Below are 9442 nucleotides of genomic sequence, written 5' to 3'. Positions count from 1 at the left end.
ATGGATGGATGGATGGATGGATGGATGGATGGATGGATGGATGGATGGATGGAATCCTGTCTTTTATTTTGTCTAAAATGTAAAAATATCAATAAATGTTTATAATCAGATGTTTTTATTTATTATTAACCTTTATTTAACCAGGCAAATCCCACTGAGATCACAGATCTCTTTTGCAAGAGGCCTGGGCCTGAAGGCAGACTAACATGCATGTTTTTGGTCTGTGGGAGGAAACCGGAGTACCCGGAGAAAACCCACGCAAGCACAAGAAGAACATGCAAACTCCACACAGAAAGACCCCAGGTCCAACCAGGGATTGAACCCAGGATCTTCTTGCTGTGAGGAAACAGTGCTAACCACTGAGATTAGATGTTTTTAGTTTTATAATTCCACGTCTACTGGCCAGAAAATCCCCCTCTAACAAACTTAAAGTGGCCCATGGGCCATCAGTTGATAATGACAATTGGAGCAGATTTTGCAGCTCCGGACACGTTTAATTTAGTGAATGAAGGGGCAGAAATGGCTCTTTCGATTTTAAAGGTTGTAGACCCCTGCTCAAGCTGTTGCAATGGATGCAGTATTCGATAATGCAACGTCTTGCTGAAATATGCAAAGCCTTCCCTGAAAAAGATGTGGCCTGGATGGGAGCATATATGTTCTTAAACCTGTAAATACATTTCTCTCTTCATGATGCATTTTCAAATGTGTAAGCAGCTTTCAACAGAGGCATTAATGTACCCCCATAGCATCAGAGAGACGGGCTTTTGAATATGATATCAACCTAGATGGTCCCTCTCCTCTTACAGTATGTATGCGCATTGTGTATGTAGTGAAACATACATAGTGCAGAAGCACGGTGGCGCAGTTGGTAGAGCTGCTGCCTCTCAGCAAGCATGTTGCCCTGGTTCAAATCTCAGCTGGGGATCTTTCTGGGTGGAGTTTGTATGTTCTCTCCATGCATGCGTGGGTTTTCTCCGGGTACTCCGGTTTCCTCCCACAGACCAAAAACATGCATGTTAGGCTGATTGGTAACTCTAAATTGTCTCTAGGTGTGAGTGAGAGAGTGAATGGTTGTTTGACTCATTTGTCTCTATGCGTCCCTGTGATGGACTGGAGACCTGTCCAGGGTGTCCCCCGCCCCTCACACAGTGATAGATGGATATGGGTACCGGTGACCCCCGTGACCTGAAAAAGAAGAAGCAGGTAAAGATAATGGATGGATGGATGGACATTGTGAAATCCAGTTAAAAACTAATTGTACACTGAGATTTCCAACTTTTATGAGATGTGTTGTTGCCGTCAAACCTTAAATTTCGGGGGGGGGGGGGGGGGGGGATGGTAACATTTCTTTGTGTAAACATCTGACATGTTCACTATTCTGCTTTTTACACAACGACCAAACTTTTTCCAAAATCAGGGCTGCATTCCAGTCTTAAAAGATCTCCATTTTGTATTAAAAGATCTGCTACTTGAACATTTTCTGCCAAACTTGGAACATTCTTGAGCTAGTCAGATGCTGTAAATAGGTCTTTGTCTATTATGATAATATCTGACAGAAATAGTTGGTGAAGATTTGTGACACAGTTGTGTTGACCCGGAGTTGGATTTCAGTTACACGGCTGGACACTGAACTTTAAAAGGCTCAGCGTCGGAGAAAAACGCTCAGGCGTTGTAACTGAAGAGGCTGACGCTGCACCGAAGCCATCTCGAGTTTGCATTATCAGCACTAAAAACAGATATGCTGTTATTCTTGTTGTAAATCGCGTCTTGTTGGCTTTTGTATTTGGATACAGAGCATGTGAGGTCTGGTCTCTGAAACCAAAGAGGCTCTGTGTTCACGCAGAAGAAACACATGTTTGGAAAAACTGCAGATTTTGGTTAGCTGCCTTTCAAACAGAGCTGTAAATGTCGTTTGTAGTGGTGGGGGAACTGGGAGAAGGGGGTAATGTAAAGAGCTTCTGGCTGCAGAGTGGTATCTTAAGATGTGGCAACTGTTACATATCAGCTCGATGATCTAAACTTCACTGAACTGGGATCTTTAATAAAGGGAAAAAGAATTAAAAACTAAAAAGAAATAATTTTTATAATTTCTCTGGTTGTAAGCAGTAAAATCTTGGGACTATATTTTAGTGACAAATACTCATGGAAATATTTATCATCAGTGACATCACATCCTCCAGTTTTCCCCCTTCTTCTTCTTCTTTCTGGATGCTGACCATCTCTACAAAACTAGAAAGCAATAAGACCCCCAGCCCCAAGAGAAATTAAGTGTGCCCCCTCTGCGCACACCCACACACCAAAGCAGCACAAACCGAAACAGCTGAATACAATTAAAACTAATTGGCTTTAAATTCTGTTTGTTCCCTTAAACGTTTGCAAAGAGGTAAATAGATGTAGAGTCTACGGAGAATCGCAAATCCTTTATAAAATCTGTGTTTTTGTGTGTTGAAATGACAGTGTTGTTAGCTGTTTTTGGTCAAAACCTCAAAAATAATCTCATCCCAAGCAATATAGCAACATTATTCAAGGTTCTTTATTGTCATTCGCATCACATGTGATACATGAGGTGCACTCAGCGTCCTGGTTACACCCCAAAATAGCAAAAATATAAAGTATAAAAAGAAACAATACATAAGGATCTAAGATATACACTAAATGAACGCTAAACAAGACACTAAAAGATCTAGGATATACGCTAAACACTAATAATGTAAAATAATACGGTACATTAAACAGCAGCCCGAACATGAGTCTGTAGTGAGTAGATGGGTATGAATACAGCAACATAAAGGCAAGAGATCAGCAGCATGTTCAGAGTATGTGTTGAGAATCACTCAACTACAGCAGTCCCTCGCTACTTCACTGTTTGACTTTTGTGGACTCGCTCTTTCGTGGTTTTTCAAAATAAGATTGGACATGATACACAATTGGTTGATTGATGGATGAGCTGCAATATCGGCATGGATTTTTAAATTTAAAATAAATTACCTTAAATTATTTAGCACCTGCGTGCAGTCCACATGTGCAGGGAGAAGCTCCTTCCTTCAGCATGTCGATCGCCACCTGCTCTGTGGCGGAGAAGTGGGTGTGGCCAAGAGCGCTGTGGGAAGGGTTTAAAATGCATATATATATATCTATATATATATATATATATATTTTTTTTTTTTTTTTTTTTTATATATATATATATATATATATATATATATATATATATATATATATAACTAAACTAAAATAAACTACTACTTTCTAATACTACTATTCCTACTTCGCGGTTTTTCACTTATTGCGCGTGGACTAAGAACGGAACCCCCGCGATAAACGAGAGAGTACTGTACTACCTTTTCAAATTTTATCTCAGTTTGTGTAAAACCTACAGACTTAGTCATTTTTACTTTGGCTATGTTTGATTAGCTGTGGCGGCCATCTTGAATTGGGCTGGCTCCAACACAATCAGTCGTAGAAGTAAAAATGCAATGATTAGTGATTTCCTGAGCATGTCAATAAAATCCAAAAACATGAGATATTTTGCTAACAAAGTTGACTTTAAATAGTAAATTTTAAACAAAGATCTTGTGCAATCTGTCAGAACTCAGGATTTGTTTTGAGGATCAGTCTTAGCTACTATAAGACAAAAGTTTAAATATCTGTAACATTCACACAGTTAGAGGCGTTGTTGTTTTTTAAGGTAATTTAGAATTGGGTTGGCTCCAAAAACTTTAGTAGTGACTACCTTCTGAAAGATTCATTAAAATTTGTTTATGAAAGTTTTGTTAACAGACAGACACACAAACACACACATATAGACTAAAACATGAGCCCTCTCACTGCTTTTGGTGGCCGGCACTAAAAATTGAACTTGTTCTCTGCTTTTAGCTGCACAGAATATTTTTATATTGTGAAAGCAGTGTGCTGTTTTCCTTTGTCCTCCTCTCCCATTGCTCTGTGTCACCACTTCCAATCTGTTTTTGTTGGCGTGGACGGCAAAACCCCCAGAGAGAAAAGAGTCCGATGGAGACCCAAACTTCCTGTTTGCTGTTCAGAGTTAGTTTGGCAGATTTCTGGAACAGAAACGCCAAAACAATTCAAACTTTGGTTCAAAAGACAAGTTTTGGTTGGTGTAGTCCTTTTCATGCTGAAGGTTTCTAGTTACCAGATATGTTTTATTTGCTGCAGGTAATGCTCGGGGTCTGCTTGGTCTTGGCTTTAAGGCAGATTAACATGAACACTAACATACATAACCATTCAGAGCAGCTCACACATGACGGAGAGAGAATGATTGCTGCATTAACATCTTCACACCATTATGTGGTAATTGTTGCTGCATTAAGGTTCAAAATATGTTTAACGTTTATTGTGCTAAAATTTCATTGACAATTTTCAAGTGATAGGATGAGCACAAAGAACAGAAGTTTTCTAGCTTTGAAAATTGTGAGTTAATGTGTCAGGGAACAGTCGTAATAAATAAATAAGTTTTAAGTAAGTTACAAACTGATTAAAGGACACATTACTTATAACAAAATGTTAATAATAGGCGTATTACCGGTACATTGCAACATTTCATAAATAATACATGTTTATTGACATTAAATCATTAACAACAAACGACTAATTATTATATGATCATAAATTTTAATTATGAATGATAAAAACATCATTTTTACTAATACTTTTTGTAAAGTAGTGGGTATATGAAAAGACAAAATACATGTCTAGAAGAATTTAAGTGACATAAAACAAAATATTCTAATGAGGTCCCATAATCAACGTGTGGCATGGAGGCTGCACAGCTGCAGAAAGAAAAGCTTTGCAGAGAGTGGTGAAGGCTGCACAGAAGACTGATGGAGTCAGTCTCCCCACCATCACAGACATCTACACCCCCAGATGTAGGAAGAGGGCCACCTGCATCATGAAGGACTCCACTCACCCAGCACACACACTTTTTGCCCCGCTCCCCTCAGGAAGGAGGTTAAGGAGCATTAAGTGTAGAACCACTAGACTGAGGAACAGCTTCTACCCTGAGACTGTTAGACTCATGAACCTCTAACCAGAATAATCACTGTTAAGATTCACATCATGTTGCTGCTGATCTGTTTCATGCTGCTGATCTGTTTCATGCTGCTGATCTGTTTCATGTTGCTGCTGATCTGTTTCAATGCTGCTGTGTTCATTCGTGCTCATCTGATCACCACAGACTCATGTTCATGCTGTTGTATTGTTTTTTTTTTCCTATTAGTGCTTAGTGTATTTTTAGTTAATGTTTTTCTTAGTTCATATCTTAGATCTTATCACTGTTTTTCTTTTATATTTCAATACTTTTGTTGGATGAGACCCTGTGTACACAATTTCATTCCACCACATGTACCATGTGGTGCAAATGACAAATAAAGAACCTTGAATCCTTGAATATTGAACTAAGTGTTGGTCATGAACACAACTGGCAGCTCTTCATATATTTTGCCAATGTTTGCTCGTTTAATTGATTAATTAACTTTGCTAATATATTTCAACTAGAGATGATCAGGGGGCGCAGCTCTGCTGGTGTTATTCTGTGGGTCAAAAGTTGTAAAGTTTGGGAACCAGTGGACTAAAGTACGCTTAAAGGTAAATGAACACATGGCTTCACGTTTTCCTACATGGTATCCATATATTTAAACAGTTTTCTTTTTACTTGTGTGAAAATGACACAGTTTAATGTCTTTTGTCTTTGACGTCCTCCTTAACTACAGTGAAGATGCAGCAACATGAACAATTTGTCCTGTTGGACTGACTGCACTTCCTGACTAAAGATGAGATGCAGCTGCCTGTCAGTTTGGCCTGAGTGGGCGGGAGGAGGGAAAGAAGGAAGGAATCAGGGAGGGAGGGGGGTAGATGCTGTACGAGATGTTTTATTGCTGCACCGCTAAGTGCTCTTCATTACGTCTAATCGACTCAAGAACATAGTCGAAGCGCAGCACTAAAAGATCAACAGCTTGCAATAAAGGGCACGAGGCCGAGCCTTTGGTTAAAAAACAACTCATTTGAAAAATATCCATGATGAGCAATAACTGACCAGAAGGAAATGAGTCAGTAAAGACACACTCATCAAGGAGTGTATCAATTACCCACAGCTATAAATAGGTATTTAATTTATTTAAGCCCAATCTTTGGTCTAGATACAACAGCAGCAGTTCAGCTCGTCAAACAGAGAATAAATCAGAGGACGCAATGAGATCAGTGTGTTTCAACACACTCTCTGCTGAGCCTAAACTCTTCCACATTGGTCCTGTGGAGCACATGTGAGCCCAAAGAGACCGCTGCTGGCGTGTTTTCTGCCTGGTCATAATGTGAAGCACATTTTCTCATTGTGACTGGCATGCAGAGAGAGCCAGGAAACAGCTGATGAGTAAAGGACGAGGTCGGACCCGACTGGGCTGCATAACATCAGGCCAGAACAGAGACTCTGCAATGCATACCAGCAGCCTGACGCACGGCGAGGATTATCCCCACCGCTCAGGAAAGATATATAACCTTGTTACAGTTTGAAATCCCTGTTGTGAAAAAGTGTCAGAGCAATGCTGCGGTTTGAACTGGGCTGCTCTGGTGCAGAAGTATGGCATGAATGCAGCACGCTCCCAGACCACCATTAGTAAGGGCTTTTCCAGAACAATTAATCTGCACTTGGACATACACAACAGAGTCAGAGAGCATTTGAAAGTGTCAAACTGAAACTCTGACATGTAGCTGAGAACAAAAAACACGCTTTCATTGCGCAAGAAACATCTGCATCCAGGAGGTGGAGGAGCAATAAACCAAACCGGAGTTAGGAGACCACAGCGGCTGCTTATTACTGGGGCTTTCAGGTGCAGAGCATGTGTCATGTCAGATGGAACAGCCATGCCCAGAACATGTCTCTCTCAGCCATGACTCGGATGTAACTCACTGCAGGTAGTAAAACCTCCTGCGAGGAGAAGATTCAACAGAGAGTTTGTCGACCGAGTCACAGGAGATCAGAAGGCCGGCATGTAAGATCAGTGGAAAAGGATTTCATTAGTAGTTCAAGAGGACGCAGGTGATGGATGCTGGCTCTGATGTCGAGACGTGTTTCTGTTTGGAGAAGACTGATTCTGTCAGAGAGAAGATCGTTGGTTCTTTCAGGGTGACTGAAGAGGGTTGTATAAACACGCTCTTTAGCAGCGAAACACAAAGTGGCGTACATGTACATACAAACAGGCTGTAAACCTCAGAGTGTGTGTCTCTTTGACACCTTGTCAAACATTGTCTCTGAGCGAGAAGACAAACAGAGTTAAAGCTGCACTTTGTAAAACAAAACAAAACAACAAACAAAACGGTGTCTGTGTACAGAGATGCGAGCCATCGCCGTGTTGATGTTTGAACAGGTTGCTCACACTCTGGCACATTCATTGTGGTGCTTGTGTGTGCACAGTCAAACACATGCAGGTCGCACACACCACGGCAGAGATGCAAACACACAACACAACCACCGGAAAGTTTCTTGAGTCCGATTCAATTTATGTTCAGAGTTCCCAAAGTGGTCTGGATGAGATTTTTCCAACATCTGCCAAACAGCTGTGACCAACAGACAAAAACACTCTTGGAGATAAGGACCACCTTACCTTCACCACCAATCTGCGGGCTCCAATCAGAGCTTCCCCCCTCTGTCCGAGAAAGTTGCCGGCCAGCCGACGGAAATCAGAGCAGAGCCTTCCAGCTGAAGTCTCCACAGGACCTGCTGCTTCAAATGTGCAGATCTCTCAGATGTTCTGAGGCTGAGGTTAATCTGAGCTGTCCCAGAAGTCCGTTGGGAGGAGGAGGTCCCGCTCTGAGCCGGGCCGTTGCTTTAGTCAAATCACAGCACTATAGGGGTCTCCCTCCTTTCTCACATAAGCCTAGAGAAAGAGTGCAGGTTTAAAAGACGAGGCAGGCAGACACACACTCCTTCTCTGACACCCAGAGAGCAGAGTGTGAGCGGCCCGGCCCTGCTGGGCTGAGAAATGAGGCAGGGAGGGGGGTGGATGAGGGGGTGTTGGTGAACAGAGAGGAGCAAAAAGCAACAAGACTAAAGTCTCATGAAAATGAGAGAAAGAAGGTGACAGCTTCAAAACTACGAATCAAGTTCTGCTTGTTGTTATAGGTGCGACAGCTCCCAGGCTCTGCAGCGATTTGTTTATGAATGGAGAGGAGAGGCGAGCCGCTGGAGGTGAACTGGGACAGTCTCTACTGGCAACGGTGATCTGGACTGCGTCTATCCCTTCCATAAAAACAACAAACACAATGAAAAGAAAGAGAAAGAGCGAGAGCTTCAGGCAGAGAGCGAGAGAGAGAGAGAGAAAGAAAGAAAGGTTTGGCAGAACTCGTGAAGCCCTGGAAACAAACATGGAAGTCTCAGTTTCTCAGGAAAGTCCCCCATTTATGAAGTTACACAGCTAGAATGAAACCCAAAACTTATTAAGCACAAATAACAATCAGAAACCTTCTTCTATGTCATATTTCCTTTCATTTTTATCTTTACCACATTAAAAGCTAAACTCTTTCCTTTCTTTTGTCTCTTCTTTCTGCTCTTTTATCCAAACCCATGCATGCACACATCTCCCAGATATTGGCTCTCTTCCTAATTTCATCCATTCCCAGGACAGGAGGGGACGAACCCTGCTGCTGATCAAGGCTTCTCCCCTCTAACAAGCAGGCGTTTAGAGGTGGGGGGAGGAAGGAAAAGGGGCTAAATTGGACAGTAACACGTTCTCCTCTAATTGCGAGGGGTAAATCTAAAAGGCCTGTTAGAAATAATTAAAGAGCCAGCACGGCCCCAGTGATTAAATAGGAGGGGAGCAGCACCGCACAGGATGGTCCCGTTTCAATTTAATCTAAATTTACCTGCATGTGATTAGCACCTCCTGTTCATTAATTTCCTCTAAATCTAACAATTTAAGCACATAAAACATAAAAGGTTGTTTGTAATTTTAAAAAGCCACACTTAGAAGTAAAGGTCTATTGTTCCTGGAGATAATGAATATTCCCATTTTATGCCAGAGTTTTAAACAAAAATCATCTTCTGTTGGGAAATAGAGTTGAGCTTGTGCAGCACTTTAGGTGTTTTCACCACATATGAGTCCAGCTGCAGAAAAAAACAGGATGTAGACTCTTAGGATGTTTATGCATTTCATTAACATGTATAATTTTAGCATGTTGTTACCATGGAGTGTGACATAGAGTCCACAAAGGGGTGTTTCTATTCCTCTGTATAGAGCCCTTAACAAAGTGGACTCCCAGATATTCTGCAGCAACAATGCAGAGTCTATCTAATCGAGCAAAGAGCGGTTTCTGTCGCAGCTGATCTGATTTGTTGCTAAAAACAGAAGACGACCAGTTTGTGCTGCAGCTGTTTTGTTTTTCCACTTGGCTTCAGATAAAACTTGACGTTATCTTGCTGTGTCGGAGAGGC

The 9442-nt window shown here is 41.5% G+C and overlaps 1 protein-coding gene across 1 annotated transcript in view; it reads right to left on the bottom strand.

The window, feature by feature from the left end:
- Nucleotides 1-7752, bottom strand: part of pdgfrb (platelet-derived growth factor receptor, beta polypeptide) — a 41808-nt gene extending 34056 nt beyond the window's left edge. The window contains exon 1 of the mRNA XM_037675622.1: nt 7617-7752. The gene's annotated coding sequence lies outside the window, so the exon portion shown is untranslated. The remainder of the gene's footprint in view (nt 1-7616) is intronic.
- Nucleotides 7753-9442: the final 1690 nt, after the last annotated feature.

This window comes from Nematolebias whitei, chromosome 4, assembly GCF_014905685.2.
Source record: "Nematolebias whitei isolate Nwh7 chromosome 4, NemWhi1, whole genome shotgun sequence".
In the NCBI taxonomy this organism is placed as follows: Eukaryota; Metazoa; Chordata; class Actinopteri; order Cyprinodontiformes; family Rivulidae; genus Nematolebias; species Nematolebias whitei.
Note: the sequence above shows the minus strand (reverse complement) of the source record. Positions and strands in the feature narration are given on the sequence as shown.